This window comes from Palaemon carinicauda, chromosome 8 (genome assembly GCF_036898095.1).
Source record: "Palaemon carinicauda isolate YSFRI2023 chromosome 8, ASM3689809v2, whole genome shotgun sequence".
Taxonomy (NCBI): Eukaryota; Metazoa; Arthropoda; class Malacostraca; order Decapoda; family Palaemonidae; genus Palaemon; species Palaemon carinicauda.
This window is the reverse complement of record NC_090732.1, coordinates 8,737,040-8,748,976: the sequence shown is the minus strand read 5'-3', so window position 1 is coordinate 8,748,976 and position 11,937 is coordinate 8,737,040. Positions and strand designations below refer to the sequence as shown.

Sequence of the window (11,937 nt, the reverse complement as noted above, 5' to 3'; positions counted from 1 at the left end):
ATATAACTTTGTCTTTCTTCATTATTCCAAACCTCTCATTTTATTTTCGTGCATTTTATAAATGTTTCCCCCCAGAACCTATCTATTTGTTCTTCTGCTACTTCTTTGGATAGTTTTTCTCCATTTTCGTCATGTAATTGTATTTCTTCTTCCTTTTCCTTTTACCCTTTTAGTTTGTCAATATTTTTGAATATTTTGTTCCTATCCTTCCTTACTTCATTAGCCTTCTTCTTTTCATTTCCCCACATTGCTTTCTTTATTACGACCTGCGTTCTCTCTTTTTGTTGTTTATACAGCAGAAACGCTCTTTCCCTTTCTTCTCCTGTCAGGTATCGCTTTTCTCTGTTAATTTTTTTCCTTTTTTATTTCCTCTCTGATTTTATTGGTCATCCACTCTGGTTCTATCTTTGCTTTCTCTTCTCTAGTTGTTCTCCGTCTGTAATTTGCTTGTGGCTTTCTTTTTGCTGCTTCTTCTACCACTTCATCAAATTTATCCATCCTTGTAATGTCTCTGCTCTCTATATTATTTTTTAATTCTTCCCTATATTCCCTAAGACTTTCTTCGTCTGTTTTGTAATATATACTTTCTTTCCAAAATCCTTTTTTGTAGTTTTCTAGCTTCGCTTTTACGCTGACCTCTACCTCAACCCGATTGTGGTCAGATATATCTACTTTATCTTTTTCTTCATCTATGTTCATCTCATCGAAGTATTCATACATTTCTTTATATACCAACACCAAGTCTATGGCACTTTTTTTGATCGCCTCTCTCCCGTGTATATGTTCCTTTGCATTTCTCATCTATATTTAATAATATACGGTTTTTATTATTTATTACCTCGAGTATTTTCTTTCCGTTAAAATCTCCCATTATAATTAGTGCTTCATCTTCCTACACTTACTCTATTTTTTCTCTAACTTCCCTATCCCCGCCACAATCCATATATACTACAATAAGTCTCATTTTTTTTAAGCATATTCCCTTTTACATCTAATATATCTAAATTCTTCGAATGATTTTTTTCCATTTCTATATCCTTGTCGTCTTTGTATATCACCATTAACCCCTTTCCTTTTTTATCTTTAAAATCCCTCATAGTCTCCATCTTAATTTTGTTTACATATTTAAAACTTCGAACCGTAGATTATTTCTTAGTATTGGCTCTCTTTTAATACACCACGTCTAAAGCGAGCCACATCCTCAACGTTACGTATCATGGTTGATTCTGTTATAATTCAAGTATCTCATATACCTAAAGTACCCGGTAAGTATAAGAATGAGTAATAATTGGTTTTGAAAATTCCTATAAAATGCCAAATATTAACAGGTACAAGATAAAAACTGTCCTAAATTAGACTAAACTAGCTTCTGCTATTTATTTCATGATTATTACATATAAGAATATAATGCAAAAGTGCTATGAAATGTTACTAATTCATTCAATAAAATAACAATACTTATTACTTCATTCATTTCACTTATACTAGAAGCATTACTTTGTGATTATATCTTAAAAAGTGGAATGTTTGGCTTCTCAACGTAAACACAACCTTCGTTTGAAAATTCATGTTTACCAATGAAGTTTCGTCGCTTTATATGCTGTTTAATAAGTAACCGATAAAGGTAAGCTTTAGGTTTTTCATTTTAAAGCTTCTGAAGAATTTTATGAAACGATAGGATTAAAAGAATAAAAAGTCTGAAGTTTGTTTAGCGGCATTGAAACATAGGAATCACGAACGTCCATGGTACGGTTACTACGGTAGTCTTAATATTCCATGTTATTATTATTATTATTGTTATTATTATTATTATTATTATTATTATTATTAAGGTGTCTGGGGCGGGGGGGGGACTAACGCCCCCGTGGGACCCCACTTACACTGCATTATTCTAAATTAGCCATGGTAACATACAAGTGGTTGCTATCCTACATACATCCCTGGCAGTCCAAGGGGAGCTGCAGGGTTCTCCAGTTAGGTAAGTAAGTAAGGACACAGCTTGTAGGTGGTACTCTATGCACGCAGGAGGTCCTGTCCATCGTTATACAATGGCTCCCAATGTAATTAAGTCCTTCTTTCAGTTATAAAAGGATAGGTTAGGGTAGACTCGTCTGTTTGATGTATTTAGTGTTGGAATGAGGAAACTAATCCAAGTCTAACATTCCAGCAACACCGGACGGAATACTCGCCCATGTAGCTAACAGGCATAGAACAGCTTGTATCGCTTGCCTAAATAAAGGAGCATGGTATTAATATTAAATTGCGATTGAAGCGAAGCATGGTGTAGGAAAGGCAAATTGAAATAATGCCAATATACTTCGCCATGCACCTAATGCGTACAGCACTACATTTAAAGTTTGCCATACTAGGGGAGCTTGTAAATAATGTTGAATTGCGAGCAAAGTGAGCCACGGAAGAGCCAAGACCAATAAGTGATTAGATAGTGTTAAATTGGAAGACCGAAATACCTGTAAATAGGCTTAGTTAATTAAGGGATGTTTGTAGTTCGACACATATGAATGACTCCTGAGAAAATAGGATGGAAAAATTCCGTTTTCTATGCATATGGAAGACCTGTCGTTCTGCTATCTTATCTTATTAAAGCAATTATTGCTGATTAGTTCTTATAATATTTCCTTTTCCCTTAGCATTAAGACCTGACATTCATTTTTAATTCCAGATGTATTTTCATCCCTGAGAATTCTTATTTCATCTTGGGAAAAATTTGGAGGATTATGAGTCAATCTAAGGTTCCGTAACTTACCTAACTTGGAATGCTGTCTTCTTACTTACCCAGTATGTATCCCCCTTTAGGATGCTCTACCATTTCCTTGACCTAAGTATCTCACCTTATTGTTTTGAAATGTGAATCCAATGTTATCCACTACAGTCAGTAACTGCCATAGCTCGGGCACAGCAAAATTTATGACTACAGAAGTTTATCAGTGGCTTCTTTTGGGTTTGAAATAAATGGAAATGACCTTATAATATAGTAATAGGAATTTGTTCCTATATGTAATATAAACCTTTGCCCTTTAATAGTAGTATGATTTCAGCGGAGCTGGAATTCCCGTCAATCTTTCAACTAGGAAAACGCAGCAGGATGTCGGGTAGTGTTCATTTTGACTATGGCTGCTCTAGAGTACACTTATTCTTAATGGTGCTTAGCTAAAATTTCCAACCATTCTTCTTTTTCTTTCTGATTATATGTTTGCCATTTGATGATGTCGGCTCCGTGGTCAGTCATGTGGATGTGTTCCAGCAGGCCCGGAAATGGCTGTTGATGGTACAAGAGTAAGCTGGAAGTTGACCCACATGAACTGTGTAGCTGCTGTTGGGGATATTCCTCTTCACAGGAATCCCCATGTCCTGAGTGTAGGGAGTGGCCTCTACTGCAGTTGGTCAAGTTCATGAACAAGCAGAGAAAGAAGTTGAAGACAGATTGACATGGGCCCCCTCCCAACAGAGATGGAGAACCCTTAGTCAGTCAACTTTCCTAAGAGTTTTCTTACTCATCAGGGAGCTAAACGAACTCAGAAAGTCAGCTTTGGAGCCGATTAAGGACGGGATGATGAATACAGGTATTGATTGTCGCTTTGGTGCCCTCTCAAGCCTCTATACTTACCCTTGAGCTCCTGTCAAGCCTGCAGGCAACCAGGTGGACCGATCAGTGCTCGGGAGCCTTAGTGTGCTTTTACCCTTACCACAAGGAAAATAGCCACTGAACAATGATGGTGCAGTATTTAACCCCCTGAGCAAATAAGAATTATTTGGTTATCTGTTGTGTCAGATGTATGAGGACAGGAGAATGTGGAAAGAATAGGCTAGACTATTAGGTGTATGTGTAGACAAAGAAAAAATGAGCCATAACCAGAGAGAGGGATCCAATGTAGTACTGTCTGGCCAGTCAAAGGACTCAATTACAGTACTCTCTAGCGGTAGTATCTCAACGGATGGGTGGTGCACTAGCCACCCTACTACTTATAGCAAAACTTAGAATTAAACACAGGATACTACCAAATTAGAGAGATGTATACAGTATGTGTGTACTGTATATGTACAGTATGTGGACACGGCCACTGTTGTCTGCACAAGGCCAAACAGTCTATAACGGAACACTGCCACTACTCTGTGGCAAACGGTTACTTCCGTTAATTCAACGAAGTGGTATCAATCAATTAAGGAAGTACTCATTCAGTTATAGTCTTTCTTGCTACAAACAATCATTGCACTAATTACCTCTTTCTCTTTCACTCAAGTATTTGGCAAACAAATCTAAATTGAAAAAACAAAACAAAAATGTATCCTCCACAAGGCTAGATCAACTGCTCTTCCAATTGCAGCTCTTTGGTGGATATCCTTGCTGGGTTCTGTGCTAAGAAAAGGATACAGTACTAAAATAATGATGATAAAGGTAAAAATAACAACAACGCTAATAATGATATCAATCATGATTATCATTGCCAATAGCAGTATTGGCAATAATGATAATAATAATAATGCCAATAGATGGAAAATAGTTGTAGGAATGTATGATCAAGATTATAACAAGGGCTAAATCCACTGCCCAAAGCTTCTTCATCTTAATCCAGTAAAGCAGCCCAAAACAAGATGATGGCAAGCCCAGATTAAGATCTCAGGTTCCATGACCCTCTACCTCGAAGGCAACGACGATGGCTTAAACTAATTTGACGACGACAACTTGGCGAAGAGCAGGCTCCCTCCATTTTGCTCTCAACTGTGCTGTGCCTGGAAGAGAAGCATAGGTAGGAAAGGAGGCAGAGACTGTTGAGATTTGTGATCCCCTACTCTAGCTACCTGTCATGCCATGAGGGCAACATTGCAGTGATACAGCACAGAGAGTTGGGTGGTAAAAGTCCTCAGGGATGGTTACTGTCTATCCTGTTCATCAAATCTCCTCCTCCCCTTAGTCGTTCTCTAATTGCGCTCTAGTCGTATCCTCCGGAATTACTGAGAGCCCTCAACCTCGCGAACGAATTACCTGTAAAGACCATGATGGAGAAAGACACGCTTGAAGTCAACTTAGACGGATATCCTGGCTTCTAAAGCCATCTTTTTCTGGTAGAAAAGCAATGGGTGAATGGAGCGCGGTCATTGATCTCTCTCCCTTGAACGAGTTTGTTCTACAAACTCCATTCATGATGGAGACATGGTCTGTGCTGCCATCTGGAAGGCTGACTTCATACTCTTTTTATCTGAAGGATGTGTATTTTCAAATACTAATCCCTTTTCTGGTAGTAAGTACCTCCACTTTATCCTCCAGGAGGTCGGGTACCAGTTCAAAGTTTTATGCTTTGGACTGTCCGACCTCCTCAAGTGTTCACACGGTGTTCACACTATAGTCCAGGCATATTCCCATTTGAACAGGATTCGCATTCTGCGGTATCTTGATGATTGGTTGATCCTCTCACCCTCGAAAAGACAGTTGCTCCAGGCACCTTTGATCTGAGTCTTATGACCAATTGGCAGACGTCAAGTTGTACGGCAAAGAGACAAATGAATCATCTAGGGATGTTGATAGTTACAGTGAGTCTTTCTATCAGATGATCCCATCAGCAGACTCATAGAGGCAGCGCAACCATTCCTGATCTTGCAAGAACGATCAGAAAGCTGTTGCAATGTCTTCTTGGACACTTTGTCACGGGTGGAACTTGTGCCTTATGGGCGTCTCCACCAGAGATTGCTTCAGTTTTGTCAGAAGTGACACTGGTCAGAAGCCACTGATCCTCGTCACTTTCAGGTTCCGGTGAAAACAATAGGTAGACGATCTCGAGCGATGGCTTGGTGACGAAAACCTCACCAAGGGAGCTCTCCTTAATTCTACCTCTAGAGATGCTGCTATTTACAGACACGTCAAACTAGGGGTGGGGTGTACACCTGAGGAACAAGACTGCTTCAGGGCTGTGGTTTAAGGATGAGAAGAGCCTGTAGGTTAATCTTATGTCGATGCGAGTTGTGCTTATAGCACTATACTGTAGTCTTTCCATCAGAGTTTGTTAGGGCATTGATGAGCAACAACACTAACTTAGTGGCACATGTCAACAAGCATGGAGGGTCGGTTTCTTAACCTCTTTGTGACTTGGCAAAGCAGGCACACATTTGGCCATTAGACAATGTGGTAGAGTTGATAGCAAAGTACATTCCAGGCAAAAGGAATGTATTGTACTGGCTGATACTCTCAGCTGTCAGTGACCTGGGGTAGGTTTGGAGTGGTTCCTAGTTCCGTGCATAGCAGAACGTCCCAGATCCGTCTGCTGTCCAGGAAGATGCATTTCAACATCCAGGGGACAACTTGGATGCTTACACCTTGTCCCCCCTTCTACCTGATATGGCGAATACTCAACGAGATGTTAGCGACTTTGAACTTAGGCTTTCCCAAGTGGCCACAAACTGAATGGTTGCTGGACTTGCTGATGCTCCTAGTTGAGGTATTGGTGCTTCTACCCTATTGGCCCAACCTTTTCTGTCAACTGCATATGCAGAGGTTCTACAGCTCACTGGCCTCCCTGTCACTTCTCGGGTGGAGACTACGTAACGGACATCTCCTCTGAGCGAAAGTCTTTTTTGCGAGGCACTGTGCAGAAAATGTCTTGATACCGCCTTAGATCCTCTGCAGCTGTTTACCAGGGGAAATGGGCCATCTTCTTCTATTAATGTCGTAAATGGGGTACTTATCTGTTCAGAGCCTCTCTGCAGCTGATAGCTAATTTCGTCTTACTTTGAACGAGAGAAGCTCCTCTGTCTCTGTGGTTATGAGCTACTGCTTAGCCTTGAGCCAAGTCTTCAGTCTTGAAGGCCTGGACCTTTCCTCCTCGTGGGAACTATCCATGCTGATGAGGAGCTTCTAGCAGTCCTATCCCCCAAGAGAACTCAAATCCCCATCCTGGGACGTTACCAGAGTTTTCTTCTCTTAAATGCTCACTGTATAAACCTTTAAGAAGTACATTGGACAGGTGTCATACACTTCAGACAGTATTTTTGCTGGTGTTCACCTCAACGAAAAGAGTAGGTGAACCTCATGACATATTGTATGCCATTAGTTATTCCGAAGGATGGGAGGAAGTTTTGATATCCTTCATTCATTAGTTTGTGGCTAAGAACCCATGACCTGAGGTTTGAATCCTTCTCCATCTCTTCCCTTAAAGACGTGGGTAGCAACCAGAGTGACTTGCTTCACTGTCCGTTTAAGGTGCTAAGACACTACTTCAAGAGAACTCACCGCTCCAGACCAGAGCACAAGAGGCTTTTCCTTGGCACTGGTAGGGTTAGGAAGCTGATTTTCAAGAACACTTATCTCCTGGCTTCTTAAAGCCATTAGACACGCATACCCTTCCTTGGAGGAAACCGTGAGTGGTCCTTCAAAAGTGAGAGTGCAAGCTGACGAAGTTGAAGGAATTGTTTCCACCCTTGCCTTCTGGAAGAATTTGTCTGTGGTGGAAGTGCTGAAGGCAGGATTCTTTAGACGCTAGGTAACCTTCAACAGGTTGTGTAGTGAGCCTAGCTCCCTCATGGGACAAAAAGCATCTCTTCTAAGATGGAGGTTGCTGCTTAGATAAGTCCAAGAATGAATGGTAGACTGTGTGTATGGCCCATTTTTCCATTCTTTTTCCCCTCTCTGGGGGTTTTAGCAATCGTGTCGTTATAGAGCTAGAACGGACAAGTAGTGCAGGTAAGCTACCTATTAGAGCACTTTTTCTTTACATTGGTTTGTAATGAAGTATCTGCCTATCCTTCTTTACAAGGGGAAGGATGGAGAAATGTATTCATTCCCATCAATCTTATAAATGCAATACATTGGACATGCAATCTGTTAGGATTGAGATTCTTCTATGACCATCCACTGTAAGTAGTAGAGGCTTAGCCTAACACCTCCAACATTTCTAAGCTCAGGTAGTCAAGAGGTTTAACAGGAGTCATGACTTTCGCTTCTCTACAAGACCAAAGTACATTGAGACTTCCTCGGTCAGAAAACCAGTTAGTTTGGTTATAATGTATAGGGACTTCCACACCTCAGAATAAGTATTAAAAGTCAAAGGTTTGTATTACGTGTATAAAACTTTTAGTAAATTTTCCTAACCATACATTACAAACTGGAGACTTTTAAGTTGTACTACCAGTGTCAATCACCTTGCTAATCCTGGGCCAAAGATCAAAGTGAAGGTGAGCGTTACCTGTAGGGTGGGCGGTAGAGTTGCCGACAATAAGACTGAATACTCTGAGTTACTGTCGTAATTCAAAGCCGGGATACTCACCGGCAACGAGGGAAGACAGAAACACCAGCCTAGTCAAGCCGGAGTACACTACTCTATGGCAAGACCAAGATAGGGTTGTCGCCTAATGGCGACACTCAGAGGGAAGGTAGAGTTTACCCTTAAATCTCTAAAAGAGACGAGTATCAAATTATATTAGTAATTCTAGGATATATACTATCGCCTACTGAATTGATAAAACGATACAAGAGGGTAATCGGGGATAATGTACGAAAGTATACTAAAACGCATTAGGCTAGCTTAACGCGAGTCGAGATCTCGGCTACGCTACGTCACCGAGACTCTATCGTATACGATCGAAACATTTCACAGAAGAGGAAATTTACGTGCATGATCTTATCTTCACTAGTATAATTTGCCTAAGTAGCTATAATTCATTAAAGCTAAATACTGGGAACGTCGTACTACTGACTAAATAAAGCACTTATGGCATACGACAGCATCCAAAATAGCGCCTCCAGTGAACGGCTATGCTCCGATAAACACATCTAAATTATGCTAATTTAACTGTGAGAAGAGAGCTAAAAATTATACACAGGAAAGATTAATTACTCAACTTTCCAGAGGCTGAAGATGCTGGAGAATGCATGATAAATCTAATAATTAGTAACAAAACACCGAGAGCAAGTGGGAGATACACTGTGCTTAATTCGCTACTAAAATATGAATGAGTTGCCATGTGTGGCGCTGTAGTAGTACGGGAAGGGGATCCACTGGTAACCTTGATGACAGCTCCCCTTCATTTTCGCCACTCTTCCCCCTCAGAGCGAAAACTCTTTATTCGGGGTGAAGATTGCCATGTGTTGTATCAAGAAATACGTCCCCTGATATTATGCGATATCCTTAAGAATTTTCCTAAAGGATACTCGAGCCAGGAGTTAGAATTCTGGAGACCTATGGTCAATTCTCTGGGAGTATCACTGTAGCTAAATATCCCTTTGAAATCTGCTTAAAGGAACCTTCCATCAGGACGACATGGCTATCTCACCCAAAAATAGATTTTTCGCTTTGCTTTAAAATCCGGTATGTAGCACAGACAGGGTTAAGAAAAACTGTTTCTTTCTGACTTTGGGAGACCATCAGATACATCTGCCTCTTAACTGGCTAGGAGGTTTGCAGACCAGCTCAGGCAAGGTCTCATTATTTCAGGGGTATCACTTCTGTTTTAGCATTCAGGAAGAGCCTATCAGTGGCTCAGTATTAAAAGCGGGAGTGTGGAAATGCCAGACAACTTTTACCTCCCACTTATCTACAGGTGTATATTGTACTCATAGGCCCTTGGATATCTTTATTAATCCTATGGAGTCTATCATCAAGTTGTGTAATCTTCTTTCTTGCCCCTCTCTTGATGGTGCAGCAGTCATGGTTGTTATGTACTGAACCAGGTGTAAGATACAGTTAAGTTTCATATACGAGCAACCTGTTAAGAAATATCTCCCCCATCCTCCTAGATGAAGGGGAGGATGTATAAAAAGTATTTGATCCCATTTTTTTTAAATAACTACAGATACATTCAGACATCACATATGGGGATGCTATAGGTTTTCTTGCGACCGAGTACCACTTACTATTGGTTGGCAGTCATAGTCTTTACTCATGTACTGGACCAGATGCATGAACAATGCAAAGATCTATTCTAATGTTAATTTGTTCCAACACGAATATTTACCTCGAACTACTTTCTTAGGAGTCACTGGTGATCTCTCCATCGACCAGAGTTTTGAGTAAGTTACCCCCCCCACTCCGTGCTCTAAGTAGCCTTACCCCCGGCATCAAGGAATGTGCCTCGAGGGTAGGATTAAGGTAGGTCGCTTGCTTGCTGGGTCAGCATCCTCATTAAGTTCTCTGGTCGCGAGGCGTTCACAACCCTCGCTCTCGTATCTCTGTCGATATCTTTGTGTGCGTTCTGTGTCCCACGTGTTCCCAGCGTGGCAACTTGCGTTTTCCAGTGTGCTTTCCCAAGTGTTCCTGTGCGTTCACCTTTCAACCGTGTGCTACCCAGTGTTTTAATTGATTCCCTTAGTGCTTGTGTCGTACTTTTTGTGCGTTATGGAGCAAATTCGCCGTTGTCCTGGGCCTAGAGCCGGGAAATCGTGTGGAGCGTTCTTCTCCAAGCCCGAAGTGGATCCTCACTCCCTTTGTTCCTCCTGTAGGGGAAAAGTTTGCTCGTCAGCAGACACGTGCCCCGAGTGTGTAGACTGGAGCGATATACAGTGGGTACGCTACGGTACCAAAAAGAGGAAATCAGCGAAACGTTCCCCCAGGAAAATTAGGGTTTCCTCGCCGATACCATCACCCAGTGAGCGGTACGACGGGGCCTCGGTTTCGCCATCCCCTACACAGAGTAGGGGATGAGGTAAGTCTAGTGTGGTGGATGAACAAGGCGTCCTTTCCCAGGAGCCCAGTGTTAGTGCAGTGCCAATAGCGGGCCCCTCTTTGGCTAGTGAAGGACCCAGTAGTGCGTCCGGAGAGTCGGCCCTTGTGCTCGGGGGGCACGCTTCCTCCAATGACCCCTTGTGGGGTAGTAACGCGGTCTTGGTGTCACCGCCGCTCTCGTGGGCCTGTGCTTCTGGTTCCTCTTTAGGGGGAGACAACCAGAGGAAAGTTCGACCTTCAGGTAACGGTGCCTTCGGTTGGAGGCTCCCAAAGACGCCGGGTAGGTCACCCCTGAGGATGGATGTGACCCTGGATCCCTGGCTCCCGGGCATGGAACGGTTTGAGTCGTTCCCAACCCTCCCCACGGAAGTCCCCGATGACTTCCTCCAACCCTCGACCTCTGGCATTCAACGCCCGAAGAAGTCCCCCGCAGTCCCCACTACCAGCCGACACTTGGTGGACACAGTGTCGTCTGGCTCATCGGACGTCTATTCCTCGTCAGAGGAAGAGGTCAGGGTGAAACACCGCCGTCGGAGGGAGCGGTCCAGGAGCGAGCGTTCCCGGTCGAGGTCGCGCTCTCGTTATAGCAGAAAGCGCTCCCGCTCCCCGAGCCGTAAGTATAGGAGAAGTGTATCTCCCGGTGGCGCCTGGATCTACTTATCATCGCGGGAATCGAAGGTGCTTCGTTCCCCGGACCACCAGTCCAGTGAGCGGTCCCCAAGGTGGCCGCCTTCCAAGCACAGCCTTGACCCTCGCGACCTGGCTCGCAGGAAAGACCTCTCGATAAAGCATAAGTCCTCGAGGCTTCCGGTTCACCCCGCCCAGCGGGGGGAAACGCGCTTCTTACCAGGCAGCCGGGCCGAACCAGCCCAGCTGGTGCGGCCTTCAGGTCGGAAGGAATGGTTCCCGCTGTCGGGTCAGCCCACGGGAACCGCGCCCTCAGCACCCAGAGCCTTCGGGCGTACGAGAGTCCCCGCTGAACCAGCGGTGCCTACACTATCCCGAGCCCCTGGTGCGGTCTTACCCGCAGATGAGGTCCAGTACCTCGACAGGATGGCGCCCCTGGCCCCAAGGGCTAGGCGTCCAGTCGGCGTGCCCGGTAAACCGGCTCCCCCGCCCCAGGCCGAGACCTTGGCTGACGGAGGGGAGGGCTCCCCGACAGAGGACTCCGCCTACAGGAGAGTGGTTAGCCTGATCAGAAGGCACCACGAAATAGCAGAACCTGCAGCTGCAGATGGAGATTCCTGGAGGTCAAGCCTGCTTAGAATCA

At 43.6% G+C, this 11,937-nt stretch overlaps 1 protein-coding gene across 3 annotated transcripts in view; it reads left to right on the top strand.

Moving 5' to 3' along the window:
- LOC137645641 (transcriptional regulator ATRX homolog) overlaps positions 1-11,937 on the top strand; it is a 114,940-nt gene that overhangs the window by 36,997 nt on the left and 66,006 nt on the right. The window contains exons 1-2 of one of the 3 annotated variants that reach the window (XM_068378462.1): positions 1,541-1,624; positions 2,681-2,796. The exons of 1 other annotated variant lie outside the window; for it this stretch is intronic. The gene's annotated coding sequence lies outside the window, so the exon portion shown is untranslated. Of the gene's footprint in view, positions 1-1,520; positions 1,625-2,680; positions 2,797-11,937 lie in introns of those variants that run through there. One more of the 3 variants, XM_068378461.1, reaches the window with a different exon arrangement.